The 15840-nt window shown below is 44.8% G+C and overlaps 1 protein-coding gene across 6 annotated transcripts in view; it reads left to right on the forward strand.

The window, feature by feature from the left end:
- Window positions 1-15840, forward strand: part of GULP1 (GULP PTB domain containing engulfment adaptor 1) — a 2063281-nt gene that overhangs the window by 234482 nt on the left and 1812959 nt on the right. The gene's annotated exons all lie outside the window — the stretch shown is intronic.

Genomic DNA, 15840 nt, shown 5'->3' on the forward strand with positions numbered 1-15840 from the left:
TACACTAAATAAGCAGATAGGAACAGTCATTAAAACAAGTTTCTTTCTTATTGTGAAAATCAGACATATACTTCAATATCTAACTTTTACACACCACGTAATGGCAATACATTTTTTTGCCTCACCTCTAATTTGCTACAACAGTAGCACATATCTCTGACTTCCAGGCACCTCCTTCAACAGACTGCAGCAGATACAAAATATGGCAGCCATAACCCTTATGAAGCTGAGGAGACAAGAGCACATTTCACCTGCAGGTCCCTCTATGCAGTGGCTCCCAATTAAAAAGAGAACAGTCATTAAAAGCCTTTGTATCGTGTTTAAAATTTTAAATTCATCCTCTGGCTCACCCGTTTTATCAGGGTTCAACCTGTACACTCCTAGGCATACACTGAGATATGTTAATGAAAAGCTTCTAATCCCCCATTACTTGAAAGAGAACAGCGGAGGCTCTTTCACAGTACAAGCTGCTAAATTGTGGAATTCCATTGCAATTTATCTCTTCAATCAGATAAACCTTAGGTGTTTTTTATTGTTTTCATTTTAAAGAACTCAAAATATACCTATTTATTCTTCCATAAAATTCTACCTGGCTGTAATCTAATGAGGGTACGCTTTCTATTCTAACAGCACCAAGATAGCTTCGGCTGAACATTTCGGTTTATAAAACCTCTCAATACAATAGACTTCAAAGCTCCCTGTTGGGGACTGGAACTATGGATGTCCCAGGTGGGTTAAGCCAAGGTGGGTGGTGACTCGGCAGTATCCTACTTCATACGCCCTTTGAGCGGCACATCGGGTAGCGATCTAACAAAGCCAGTTCCCTGTGGCTTGCCCCAGGCCCATATTGGCTTATAGGACAATAGGGCAATGCCCGAAGTGCAGACCCAACTTGATGTATGCGGGGCAGTTTTTCTGGTTAAGGTGGGCCAGCTTTTCTGGTCAAAGTGGCCCAGTTTTTTGGGACAAAGTGGGCCAGCTTGATGAGCTACTTCACTGTGCAATTAATACTTCTGACCAGTGTTAGTGACCAATTATTTAAAAAGCACAATTTGCAACACACTTCATCAAAGGACCCCCCCTCTTAGGTAATGCTCAAATAGTATGCTACAAAAGGCCATCACATGGCCCCCCGCACTACCTGACTCGGTATACGCTGCCTGCACCTATCCTCCCTGCCACCCTGTACAGCTCTACCCCTCCTCTGTGTCCCTCTGTATCCTACCCCCACTGTATATATGTTCTGTTGTTACCCCTGAAAAGTGCTCTGTTGCTTCTCAAAGCTCAGTCCGCACTCAATAAATACCATAAAGATAATAATAATAATAAAATAATAATGGATTGCCTTTTGCAGTCATGGGCCAGTTAGTCATTGTTGTCTGAGCCAATTTTCTGCCCAAGTCTGACTGTGACTTGCCCCTGACATAAAAGGGTGGGGAGCGGTGTCAACTCACCACACAGAATAGTACATAACTGATTTACAGTTCACAGCTTTACATATTACACAGCTTTCAAGATCAGGTGAATCCTGGTTGTTGGCTGAAATGCATTATCTATAGTTCAGGGACTCCTGAATATCACATCACTCGATGAAATGAATTTGTCATGATCTACAGTAGCTTGCCTGTGGTTTGGGACTTGAGCTTGTGCCCATACATCCTTTCTATGGAGCCCAGCTATAATTGAAATGGAATGACCCTGTTAGGGCGAGTGTTGTGAAAAAATGAAATTAACAAGCCCAGTGTGAATTATGCACCAAGTAATTCAAGCATACTACTCTTTCATTAGAGAGATATTTGTTAAAGATGGTAATGCTTATGTTCCCAGAATGCACTATTATTTTATTGAAAGTAGGCTGGACACCCACTGGTGCCATTTTTCCTCATCCCCTTTCTCATGGGTATTTCAAAAGCGTACAATAAGAATGAGCCACAGTGTTCTAGTTGAAATTATATTTTTAAAAATCATGATGCCTGAAATGTTTACAGTGATAAAACTCTATCATAAAATAATGTATATAATTATTCTAGACTTTGCTGAGTAAGAGAAGTATAACATTCATATTATGACTGGAATGCATGCTGGAAGTGATCATTAGAAATAAACATAATCATTTTAAAATGTTTAAAGAAACATATTTATAATGTTAGTACACTTACTAAATTAATTTCATGTTTTTAATAGCTGCTCTTGCAGGCAGATGTGGGAGAGAGAGAGAGAGAGAAAGAGAGAGAGAGAACGAGAGAGAGAGAACGAGAGAGAGAGAGAGAGAGAGAGAGAGAGAGAGAGAGAGAACGAGAGAACGAGAACACAAACCCCTTTTGCAGGACCATAATGGGGCTCACACCCACAAAATGCAATCGGGAGCATTGAGAGAAACCAGTAGTTGGAATTGAATAAGACGATCTGTTGGAAAGTTACATAGAAATAATTCTTCCTAATGTATTCCATTTTTATTTGGCGGAAAACAATATCATCGTAAAGGCCTCTACAATGTAGATATTTCAATGGGCAATAACTTATTTGTAGTTTACAAAGCGCCTTAATCCAAAGCGCTGTACATTATAAAGGACATTGCAGTACAATAAAAAAAATGCATAAACAATTAAGTTGTCCGGTCCAGGCCGCATACAATCAGGAATTTTGAAGAAGATACTTTTTCAGAGAAGCACGAAACAGAGAGTAGGAGGTAGTAGAGCGAAGTGAGAGAGGGAGAGCGTTCCAATGAAGAGGAGCAAGAAGTTGAAAAGAGCGGAAGCGGGATTGAGCACATGGAGGACGTGGGACCACTAGTCTGAAGATGACCGTAGAAAATGAGTAGGGATATAAAAACATAAAAGAGAAGCAAGATGTTTGGGGGCAAGTCCATATAGAGGTTTAAAGACAAGGCAGAGAAAGTGACATTTTATTTGTGAGTGAAAGGGAAGCCAGCCAAGTGTAGCAAGAGAAGGAACGATAAAGTTGTAACAGGGGATAAGACATAATAAGTGAATAGAAGAATTAAAGATTGATTTGAGAGGGGCAAGAGGAGAACTTGGGAGCCCAAAGAGAGTAGTGGAACAGTAAAAGAGCTGCAAGAATTTCAATGAGGATATTAGCTGTTTAGATGCCCGGAAAGTGAGAAAGGGGTGAGCTTTCCGTATGTTATGAAGATGGAAATTACAGGTCAGAGAAATGTGATGAGAGAAAGAAAGTTTAGAGTCAAAGTGAAGACCAAGATTATGAGCAGTCATGAAAATAGGAAGAGTGGAGGGAGGGAAAGATATGAACGGGGGTGAAGGATGGGGAGGAAGATTGTTAGACGGGAAACGCAAAACCTCACTTCCAGATTTCCCTGCATTAAGAGTAAGGAAGAGGGAGGACATCCATGATTTAATAGCGGTGAAACAGGCAGTAATAGTGTGATGTCTATCAGGAGTAAATGAAGAAAAAGACAGAAAGAGTTGAGTATCATTCACATAGAAGTGATGACAGAGACCAAAAGAAGAGACAATAGCCACACGTTGTGTTGTATATAGAGAAAAGAGGAAGGGGCCTTGGACTGTCCCTCGAAGGACCCCGTGGTCAAGAGAGAAAGACTAGGAGGAATTACCCACCCATGAAACAGAGAAAGTCCGATCAGAAACATATGACCTAAACCAAGATAGAACAGAACCCTTAAGACCAAGAGAAGAAAGTGAAGTCAGGAGAAGAGTGATCTACGGTAACATAGTCCTTTAGTGCACCCAGCCTTTTCACTTTGGAGAATTTCAGCAGCTAGAAACTGTTAATAGTACCTACAAATAAAGCTGCTAGTATGTTCATCTTTAATGAATAGGATGGAATTCAAGCTCTGGCTTCAATTTCATCGAGTTCATGCCAGAAATGTATAAAAGTGCTAAATTGGATTCTACTGAGCCGGGCATTTATAATGGTTGAATGTTGCACCCGTAGGAAGCAAATTATAATGTCACCTTTCCTGTATAGGGTTTAAGAGTATAGTTGCTAAAACCTTATTCTTCCACAGTCCTGTAACTTCATGCACCACTGGTGAGCCAAAGAAACACAGAATATTGCCCAATGAAACTGTATATTAACGTAGCAAATTCACCTTATGTAGCATCTCTGATACCCATACCATGAATCTTTGCCCCACCAATCCAAAGATAATCTTCAATATTAATCATTGCAGAGTGTCATTCCCATTAGTTTGACAGAGCGCCTTCATTCAACTTCGATCATATGCCCAATTGCACAGAATGAGGTCGAATGAGGATAACCCACCCTGTGGGATGTATTAACCCACTCATCCGAGCCCTGCAACAGTACTGTGCATTGCTGGCAGCAGAAACACCAGAATGGCCACTGGAAAGCATGCTGCTTGCCAGAGATCACCAGAAAATGTGCAGTCAAAACTGGAAAAATAGGCTGCCACCCACTTTTGCCTATATTAGTGAGCACAGGAGGTCACTGCATAAAACCACCATTGGGCTACACACACAGTAGCCTGAAACCACTTGGAAATAGCAATACTGATTGCCAAAAGCAACCCAGAGCTGTTTGGGAATTCATTTTCTTGATTGTCAAAATGTGCTAAAATCATGGCTCACAAATCACCAAAAAGATACAATCTTCTTGTTGGGTATTCCACATTATTCTACTGCAAGAATCCACATCAACACAATGGGCCTCATTACGACCCTGGCGGTAAGGGGTTTACGCCAGCGTTAGCTGCGCTGACCCCTTACCGCCAATTACGAGGTCCCCTAGCGCCATGGTGCTTTTAACGCCTGCTTTTAGCAGGTGTTAAAATCCATGGCGCTAAGGGACCATGGAGTTAATTACGCCACCGTAATTTACGGTGGCGTAATTAACGCCTTCCCCACTCCCATTATGCCCTATGGGGCAAAAATGGGAATGGGGAAGGGTAAATGGGGATTGGGGACTTACCGCCCCGCCAAGGTCGGAATGGGGCGGTAAGTCCGCCAACCACCATGGCGTAAACGTAGTTTACGCCATGGTGGTAAAGTCACGGCCCAGGCGGTAACTTACCGCCTGGGTCGTAATGAGGCCCAATGTCAGCAAGAATCATATGCTATCAAGCTAAATCTCCTTTTAAAGATACTGATGTAAAGACAGCTGTCACAAATGGGTGCAATACCGGTACTCACCACTACCAGAAAGCCGGCGTTTTAAAACATATCTTGGCAAAAATGAACAACTGAACCCAAACTATGCCAAGGAATACTTGCCATCAGAAGCCTAAGGGGTAGAGACAATTTAAAACTATATTCTGAAATGACTTGAAGGAAGCGATTGTTTAATGTATGTATTAGAAATGTGGGTTATATTGTAGGAAAAAGACACATTCTAGACATTGGTTGCAGAGTTAGTGTTCCCACACTGGGATCAAACAGTCCACACCTCCCCCCTGGACCAAAGAAGCTTGCTTCTGTCCATGGGAACCCTTCACACCTGGCCTTCCTACCAACAAGAGAGGAGGATATTTCCCCTGCTGGCAGGAAAAAGAGACAATGGATTCTTTCAGCTGAATAGAATATGCTGATTTGGGTGTGACTTGTCAACTACAATTGCTCTGGGAGAGACAGGCCATGTGACCATCTGACTCACCCAGCTCTGGGGGGCGGACCAGACTGGGAGGTGGATTTAACATTGCACCAAATATATGTTTAAGGAAAATGGTTCTAAAATATTGTACCAAGCTGACCAAAATGTCAAACTTTGAGACGTTTAATATGAAAAATTCACTCACAGTTCAAGAGTAAGCTGGATGCCTTGGGATGTTCTGAGACCAAACTCTGGGATTTATTAATATTGTAGATACAGTGTTCATGCTAGAAACATAAAAACCTACAGTACTATGCTCAGAGAGGGTGTGTATGTCTGTGTAAAATTTGGTGCAGAACCAATATTGGGACATTCACCAAAAATGAAAATAAGTCATCATTTCTGAACCCAAGCTCGTAGGAAAATGGGGCTTGAACAGAGACCTGCCTTAGTTCATCTGTGAGGTGTATATGTATTCTCAACAACTTGTGTATTTGGGAAATATGTTTTTGGGAAAAATTGATTTTCTAAGTAAAAGCAAAGGGGAGTTTCTTCACTAGATTGTAAAACACAGCATCACTCTGACTCATTCTGACACGCTAATCCTTTCTCCAGTCAGGTCACAGGGAATCCTCTAACCTATCATATCCTTAGGGGGTTGGGCATGTAGAATCAGCCTTCCCATCCCCTTTGAAAATACATAAAAAGAGACTGCTTAGGACAGGCAAGGACACACTCACTTTTCCACTTCAACTGATTCCTGCGAAGCACTCTGCCGGACCAGATCCAGATAATATCCAGACAGAGACTCCAGATAGATCCAGAGACCAGACTCTAGAACCAAGCTCCAGAATCCAGAACTTTGAAGCAAAGGCCTAATTCACAAGCTGAATCCTTCTCAGCAGGCCTCAGAACTTTAGCAACCTGATTCTCACATTCAACAGCTGGGCTGAGCTGTTCTATTCTAGCCAAGAACCCTGTGGTAGGACCGAGGTCCAGACCCAGAAAGCTGCGCTGTATCCAGAACCCGTCAGATCCCGACCCGAGGCTGTGCTGTGAGCAGAACCAGTGCCTGAGACCGTCCGGTGTCGAGTGAAGTCCAAACCTGACCAGATCGGTGACGAGGCCCATTTCCATTCCATTCCAAAACTAGGAGTGAGTATCTAGTCTAGAACTGTACAGAACCAATCTCTTAGTTTAAAGTAATCTTATCCCATCCATTTCAACCTGTCCTGAACTGCATTTAGAATTTTGTGTCCATCCTGTGATTCCAAATCTGTAAAGCGCATCTGTCATTTCTGAAATCTTGACTTTATTCTGAAAATCTACCTCCACAAAAACGTCTGCATCTTTTGAACCGCACGTCCTAGAAGTGAAATTTAACTGTCATTTTAAAGCTACGATCCTCAGCTTTCCAACAAACCAAACGACATTCCAATTCCTTATAGTTTTTCCGTAATCGCGATTTACACACGCGGAAAAAGTGCAGCGAATTGCAATTTAGCTCAATTTTGCCACATGTTAAAATAGCTGCTTCTTGCTTTCAACTGTTTAGATTTATTTTCAAGCTGGTAATCATTCATGAATCATTACTAGTGTTGACCCGAACTAATCTAAAGTAACTAACACTTATTCTGAACATCCTTTAGTGAATTAAAATCACTTTAGCATATTTTCCCATCTATTGCAATCACATTCCAAAGCGTTTTGACCTGTGTTTTTTAAAATCATACCTGTTTTCTCTAGGCTTGCTGGGGGGAACTGGAATTGAACTGCATTATTGATTGTATTCTTGAAACCTGTGTACCCTCCTTCCCATCTCATCATACTGCATAGTGGGCGGAGTGAGTAGTCACAGGGGAAAAAGTGACCCTATTATCTTTTGATTGAAATCATACCAAGTCTATTTCTGTGTTGCATTCTTTCCCATCTTGCATTTCCTTGAACCATTAAAGTATTCTCTGCTACCTTATCCTTCCTCTTCCGACTCCTTTCAGATTAAAGAGATTGTGCTATTGTAATATTAACCATTGTTGATCCCTGTTATATTCATAAGTGGGCTATCAAATATTATTTTATTAATACAAGTGTGATATATCTATATTGTTCAATTATTCAAATAAACCTTTTAATTTGCAAAACAAACCTACTTCTTGGCTCAGTGAGGTCAGGGGGGATTCAAAGACATAAAAAAATATATAAATAAGGGCTTCCATTGGGCATCCCAGACTAGGCATTGACTTAGTTGGAGTGCTGAATTGAAGTCACTTACAACCCGCAAATTCTTCCTTGAAAAAATATTTTATAATATAAAAATGATGCTGCTCTGTCAAGCATAGGGTCATTCCCTTGTAACTGAGTTTTGGGAAAGCAACATTCAGAGCACAGAGCACATATGCATATTTGGGGATCTGGATTGATCCTGCCAAACATTGTATGGAAAAGATGGTGCTAGCTATTGAACAATCTTGCAATCTTGCGTTTCATGATACATATTTCAATAATAATTCAAGTGGTATTTCTTCAGTTGTCTCTGCCATTGATAACTGCGGTTCGATGTTTGTGTTATTATTATTATGTATTGCAAACATTTGTATTATTTTATTTTTTTAACGTTAACATTGTGTTCAAGTTCCTTGAAAAATAAATGTTCACTTCTTTTGGGCCAAAGAAACAATGACCCTGGTACTACCGTGGGCTATTAGCAGTATAATCCTGAAACACCACCCTGGATTTGGAGTCACCCTGGAACTGAGTATCAAACCGACAGTGGGCATCATCATGGCATATTTATCAGTGACCCAGACATGCACTGAGCAGCATGTGGGTACTGGTGTTCGCTTTAACACTTGCATAGCAGCAACAACCCTGGCATAAAAACATTACTCTGGAACTTGAGGAGCCCTGGAAAACTTGAAGAACCAAACATATTTATTTGAGCACTAAACACCCAAAGCACATTGAGCTTTTCTTTAATAGTTGACCTGCATTGATGGCACATTGAACAGCCATGGCATATTTGACTACACTATTGACAAAATGAACAGATCGATAATAATGCATCAGGCCCAATGGACCATCGAGTAATACTGGCGTATTTGGGAATCGCTAGTAGCATTCACGTTCATTGGTCCCGGGCAGGGCCCTTGTTGATTGAGTGCAATATCACAGGTACAGTGAACAAACCTCACGCATTTGAGTTGTACACATTGTACATTTAGGGCCTGTTTCACAGAAGCGTGTTATAATGACGCAATCCCATTGGAAAACGTCTGTGAATCAGGACTTTAGTAATCAATCTAAAAGCTGCTCAGCCACCCCTTTGGGCCATTGACCATTTGGGATATTTGTCCTGGATCTTTTATAAACTGAGGAGCCATAACGCATTTGACAGAAACATTAGTGCAGTGAGTGAGCCAGATATTTTTCTAGAAGCATCAATGGCATATTGAACAGTTCTGGCATCCCTCCCAGATTGAGCGGTATAGCCACTGCATATTTAGAAACAGGACTTGGATTTTAGAATTAGAATTGTGATATTTGAAAATCAGGACATACACACTGACTACTATTTCAGCACACCCACTGACATAATAAGAGGTATCCTGGGCTGTATTTGCATGCACCTCTTTCAAATCGCCAAGAGCTTCACTGTACTAGAGAAAGTGAGAAGAAGAATCCATAATTAATGTATTGCATTCCTTTGTTCGATTTGTATTATGCATTGTGGACACGTGGCTTTTTAATGGAAATTGACAAGTGTGCTCTCTCAAAGTTCACAATGTTATCTAGATTTCATATGGGTATGGCTTATGTTGTGAATCTTCACAGCAATCTCTTTGACACATACCTACCTGCGGCTATGTGCTAAGACTCCAAGCCGAAGAAACTGACCTTCCATTAGCAGAGTTTTCTTGCGCTTGCACAATATTATATTTCTTGTGATGCATACGTTTTGGAAATCTCACAAGTTCTGAAATGTATACCCATCTCGATTTTCTGGTATGCCTCAAACAGAATGAAATGGCCACATATTTGTTTTTACAATTATGTGAACACAATATTTGTTTCCACAGGTTTGGAGATTTTGTAATACTCTGACACACAACAGGGCCCGATTCATGGATTTCGGCGCAGATATCGCACAAAGGCTGCGCGCTGAGAAGGACACTGCGTGAGCTATGGCGCAGAGAAAAAAATGCGCACTCTGTGTTTTCATGGATTCAAAGGCGCATCACTAGCCATTGCGCAAGTAAAAACAGGCTGTGCGAGGAATGCCCACAACACGCCCACATGCACAACAAAAAAGCAAGCAAAATCCCAAATCACGTGCAACCCTCTGCATCCACCCCTGACCCACCATCCAGCACCCCAGCGAAATCGCACGCCTCACCTCGCAAGGCCAGGCTGCACCCCTGCCATAACATGAGCCCTCCCTCGTAAGTGGAAGCAACCCACATGAAACCGCATGCCTCACCTCACAAGCCCAAGCTGCACCCCTGCGAAAATGCACACTTTTCCTCGCAAGACCAGGCTGCACCCCAGCAAAAATACGTGCCTCACCTCACAAGCCCAGGCTGAACCCCTGTGGAAATGGATGCCTTCCCTTGCAAGCCCAGGCAGCACCCCAGTGAAAATGCATGGCTCCCTCACACGCCCTGGCTGCACCCCTGCAAAAACACGCGCCTTCCCTTGCAAGTCCAGCTGGAACCCTGTGAAAACCTTGGGCACTCCCTGTATGTGGAGGCTCCACCCCTTACGAAAACAGGAGTCCAGCCCCCTACACCCTAGGCACCCATTCATCCAGCATATACCCCTACTGCACATCAATCACTGTAGGCCAGACACCACACAGTAGCCCCCCTCACTTCCGACATCCCCAGGGAGCTCCCTCCAGTCTGGACACCAACCACCAGCCCTCCTCACCTCAGACACCCCCCCCCAGGCAGCCCCCTCCAGTCTGGACACCACCCACCAGTCCCCCTCACCTCAGACATCCCACAGTCAGCCCCCTGACAGTCTTCCACAATACCAGTGCAATGCATGTCTGCAGCTCACCTGAACCTCCGTGGTCTGCCAGCACCATGAAGTGGACCACCAACATGTCCACCGCAAACGCAATCAACAGTAAACATAGGAGATCCATCCAGGACTGGAGCATATGCTGACATACCCTTCCATACCTTAATTAGCCCACCCCATACACATGTGACAAGTGAATGCAATGCCAAGTGGCATGTGAAAGTTGGCCATGGCACATTGCCAAGGCATCAAAGAACACCAACTGAATGTGCGCCCATAACAGAAGTAAACCTTCTAAAAGATTTGCCAGGCGTGTCGCAGCCTGAGCATCAGTGACGTGGGTGGAAGGGATGGCAAAATCCCTGGCAGGGAACAATAACATGACAGGGCCATGCATGGGTGATGGGAGGGCAGCCAGAGAGTGCATGAGTCACTGAGACAGGAAAATGTTGCTGTCACAGAGAAAGAGCAAAAATAGCTCACTACTGCATTCCAGTGGTATAGGTGGAGCAACACATGAGAGAAGGCAGTGTGTGACAGCACATGCTGGTGGGTGTGTCTGCAAGACTTGGGTTTAACACAGCAATGACAAACAAATGTGCAAGTAATGTGACCATGGCACATCACAGCGAGCCCCACCCTCCCTTGGCCCCCAACCACACTGATGCCAAAGACACAGTGATGCTGCACATGTAAATGTAAACAAAAACATGAAGTGCCGACCGAGTCGAATGATGGACCCACCCACCCCCCATGTCAGGCTTATGCTTATCCTTCCAGCCGCAACCATCACACCAACACACATGCAGGCAGGTCACAAGACACATGACTTGTAATGGAGAGATGTACTGTCTGAAAAGTGAACTATCAAAGCTGCAGACACACAAATGAGTGCATGAAGCGTGGACTGTAACACAATGAAAGATGTATTGATTTAAAATATGTACAAGTAAAATGGGGAATGAAGGTCCAAACTGTCCACGTGAAAATATGAAATGAAAAAACAACCCTACACCTAAATAAATATATAAATTAAAAACTCTGAAGTAAAGTCTGCAAAGTCCGGGGCAAGTAATAAATGAAAACGGAAACCTATACCTAGATAACTGTACAAAGGCAGCGGTCTAGTCCTCCTCTCCAATCTCACTCAGACTTTCTTCCAGGGCTGAGTCAAGTGCCACATCCTCCTCTATCTGGCGGGCCTCTGTTGTTGCCTGTAGGGCTTGCAGGTTCTCCAGCATCTGCGCTTCTACTTCTCATGCCGCCCTGCAAGTGGCCCCCAGGATAGCAGCCTGCCTCCTTGCCCGAAACAGCGCAATTTCAGCCCTGGCCATCATGACTCCCATTTCCCATGCCTGCTGCCTCTCTGGCATGATCTGCCCTTCATATTGCCTGAACACAGAAGACAATGAGTGCCTCATTTCCACATGTATCTCCTGCCACGCATTTTCTGCCTGCCTCCTTTGTGTGGTCTGCCCTGCAACATAATGCCTCCTCATCATTGCCCCCTGCTGCCACAGTGCCCAGTGCCTGCTACATTGGAGCTGATGACGATCCTCTGGGGCGTATGGCACCTGCACTGCTCCTAGGTGCCTGCTGTGCCTTCATTGCATGTGACACTGTTGGTGCCAGGGTAGGCACAGTGACCACCTCAGCTGCTGTGCCTGGGACTCCCATGTCGGGCAGGGATGTAAGCTCCACCAGACAGGGAGTTGTGGGTGGGACTGGTGCACAGGAGGCCCTGGTGGTATGTTGGCCAGAAGGAACCCTGGAGGATGACTGGTGAACAGAGGAGGAAGCCGAGGAGGTGATTGCATCAGTGGGTCCACCAGGCAAGAGTCCTACTGCAAGCAAGGTCACGAGGCGGTATAGCTCACTGTGATTATGGATAAACAGACTACAAGTAACCTGCCCATCATCATGAATGACACCTGTTCGCCTCATAAACCCAGCCAGCAGGGGCAACAAATAATCCGGGATGGACACACCAGATGGTAAGGGGGTGTCATTTTGGGTGGACACATCAGCCGACAAGGAAACATGGGTCTGGGTGGAGACATCCTGGCATGTGCACACTGCCCCATTTGATGCCCCCAGGGACAGGAATTTGTACAGGATCCTCCATGGTGGTCTGCACAGCCTCATGGACACTACTGCAGCAAGCATGCCCACCTCAACACACCCTTCTGACCCCATGGGATGGCTGTGACGGCCAACTCCCCCTCTGTCAACCTGGATGACTCTAGGGCATCTCTGCCATGGATGGACCCTGTGTGGCATCACCTGGCCCCAACGCTGCTGTGGGGTCCCACCCCAACCCCCCACCATCACCTTCTTGGACTCCCTGCAGCCAGGCCCGATGTTACCGGCACTGCCACAGCCATATCACTCCCTGAAGATGAGCTGTCACAGGGGCGTGGCTGGGGCCCGCGTCTCTGTCTGGTGGAGGCATCCCTGCATCCATGCTCCACGGCACTGCTTACACCCTCTTCATCAGATGAAACTGTGGAAAAGGAGACACAGAACATCAATATCAGAGTACTGGACCAAAGATGGTGTGGCATCACCAACATTCACTGCAACATGACTTGTCAAACGAACAACCATCAACCTCCACACTCACACAGACGAGCATGCAATCCACATCCATGCAGACACGTTCCTGGCCATCAATCCACACAACCACATCGAACTACATGCCACTGTCACAACCAATCAATTGCATATGCTATACATACATGCATCAATTGCACATGTGAGCATGCCATAGCACAAAGCACATATACATGTCATGCACACACATCAACTCAGAGTGCCCAAGCAGTGTCATGACCAATCACATAAGAGTCCAGGGAACTGCAATGTCTCAACTTGACTAAGCCAGACATTCAATGCACACGTTACATCCAGGTGCGAGTGGTGCCCATTCGCCCATTCCCATTTTGGGCACATACACATGAGAATCATGCATGAATCAAGCATGCACATGACGTGGGCAACACTACCTCAACTGGCACACTTACACTTAGGATCCTGGCACTTCTCACACACAAGTAACATTGCATGTGCATGGTCTGCAAGACAGCACTAATACATACAATGCAAGTAAGAGCACATTTCAAATCCAAAGATTTCTAAATGCACACATGGAGAGCAATGTCTGGGGCATGCATGCAGACATCGATCTCAGAAACATACTTGCTGCAAGCCTAAGCCTTATTTCGGAAGCTATTCTGGTAACGTGTATGCATTTATCTTTTGTTTCTGGGTGCCTGTGCATTACGCGTACCATGCTAGCAACATCTGGCGTACATTTGAGCCTTGCTGGACCACAGAACTATGTCTCACATCATGTAGACTGCCCCCTCACTCATATTGCCCAGGACAACAACTTGGTGTGCCTTCCATATTTCAATTACACCTGGGACATAAGTGGAAAGGCCCCAAGAGGGAAAGGGGGAAGACGGGGCTGGGGGCAGGTTGCCCCATCTCCAAGGGCTCAGGGACATGCTGTGGAAGCAGCTCCCCTAGCCCCAAGGGGTCAGGGATGTGTTATGGGTACAGGTGCTCCGGCCTCAAGGGGTCAGGGACATGCTGTGGAAGCAGCTGCCCCAGCCCCAAGGGGTCATGCCATGCCCCATGCTACTTGTGGTCCTGCATCTGGATCCCGAAGTGGTCCCAGCCACACTGTGATGGCACCAACATCTCGTGGCAAGAAGAAAAAGCCTGTACAGCAGGAAAAGGCTCAACCCCAAGATACAGCACAGGACACTGGCATGTTGAGGAAGAAGAACGTCCATGATGAAGAACTCCAGATCCTCATGGACTACGTGACCAGCCACCACTGTGACATGTGCTTGCATCCAGGGAGCACCCATACAACTGCTCAGCGTATGGTGCATTGGCCGCATGTCACGGATGAGATCAAAACCATAGGGTTTGAGGAATGCACTGCTGTGCATATAGTGAAGCGCTGCAATGAACTCAAGTTCAAACTGGCTGCCAACCTGGCTTCTGCTCTGACAACTGGAGGGGGATCATCATCAGAGGAGGATCTGGCCCAGCATGAAGAGGCTGAGACAATTCATACTACTGGAGCAGGTGCAATGTGTGTGTGGGCTTGGAAATAATCAGGACACATCCGGTGAGTGACCAACATTGTGCATCCTGAATATGTGATGTTATGCATCACCAAGATGTATTATTTTGGTGCACATTTGGCTGCATTGGAATGACTGCCCTGGGTGAACCATGTCATGTGCTTGTATGACTCCTGTGCAGTGGACACAATAGTGGATACAAATTATGTGTTGTACATCAGTGGAACATGTCTGTGTGAAACTACTCCTCCCCGACAAGCATCCCCCCCAACATCGATTGAGAAGTGGATGCGAACCTAGGTGTCCGTGCACTGGTAATCACTGATTAAATTATAGTTGGACAAACTTGAATGTAGTAAAAATAAAATGGGTGCAAGCAGCAATCACTCTGATCCCGCCAACCAATCCACCCTGGTTGGTTATAATAGAGTATACTAGTGAAGGATGGGATGGTAATGCGCTTTGCACCATTAGAGTAATGATAGTAAATGCAAGAGAAAGTATTTGTAGATTTCATTAAATCTTGAACAGCCGACACGTGTTACGATCAATGGGATCTCCCCGTACATTGCTGCGCCGCTCGATTGAACGAGCCATATATATGACTCAGCCATTACAGCGTTTATTTCATTGTGACTGTAATATTGCATGACAATCTTGGTGTTTCTGCTGTGTAGTACACACGGCCATCCATTAGGATTATACAGATCATTCTTTGGCTGCATTTGTTCGTGCCCTGAAGACGACCTGCATGTCGAAACACGTGTCAGCTGTTCAAGGTTTAATTAAATCTACAAATACTTTCTCTTGCATTTACCATCATTATTCTAATGGTGCAAAGCACATTACCATCCCATCCTTCACTAGTATCCCCCAACATCTGCAACATGATACCACAACATGCACAGTTGTTTGTTGCATCCTTGATTTGAGTGACTCTGCTCTGCTAGACATGCTCATGTGTTCTGAAATCTTAGTTACACTTCATGCCATGCAGCATATTGAATCTCTTTTCGCACATGTACGTATGTGCTGCCATGCCACATAAACCATCCAAGCTGACACACATGCGTTATGGCGTGCCCTGAGTGAGTGTTCATATGTTCAGACTGTAAGCATCCTGACTGCACCAATGGCAATGACTCCAGAGGCAAATCATTGTGATGCCTGC

The sequence above is a fragment of the Ambystoma mexicanum genome, chromosome 9 (genome assembly GCF_040938575.1).
Source record: "Ambystoma mexicanum isolate Mex_15411 chromosome 9, UKY_AmexF1_1, whole genome shotgun sequence".
NCBI classification, from domain to species: Eukaryota; Metazoa; Chordata; class Amphibia; order Caudata; family Ambystomatidae; genus Ambystoma; species Ambystoma mexicanum.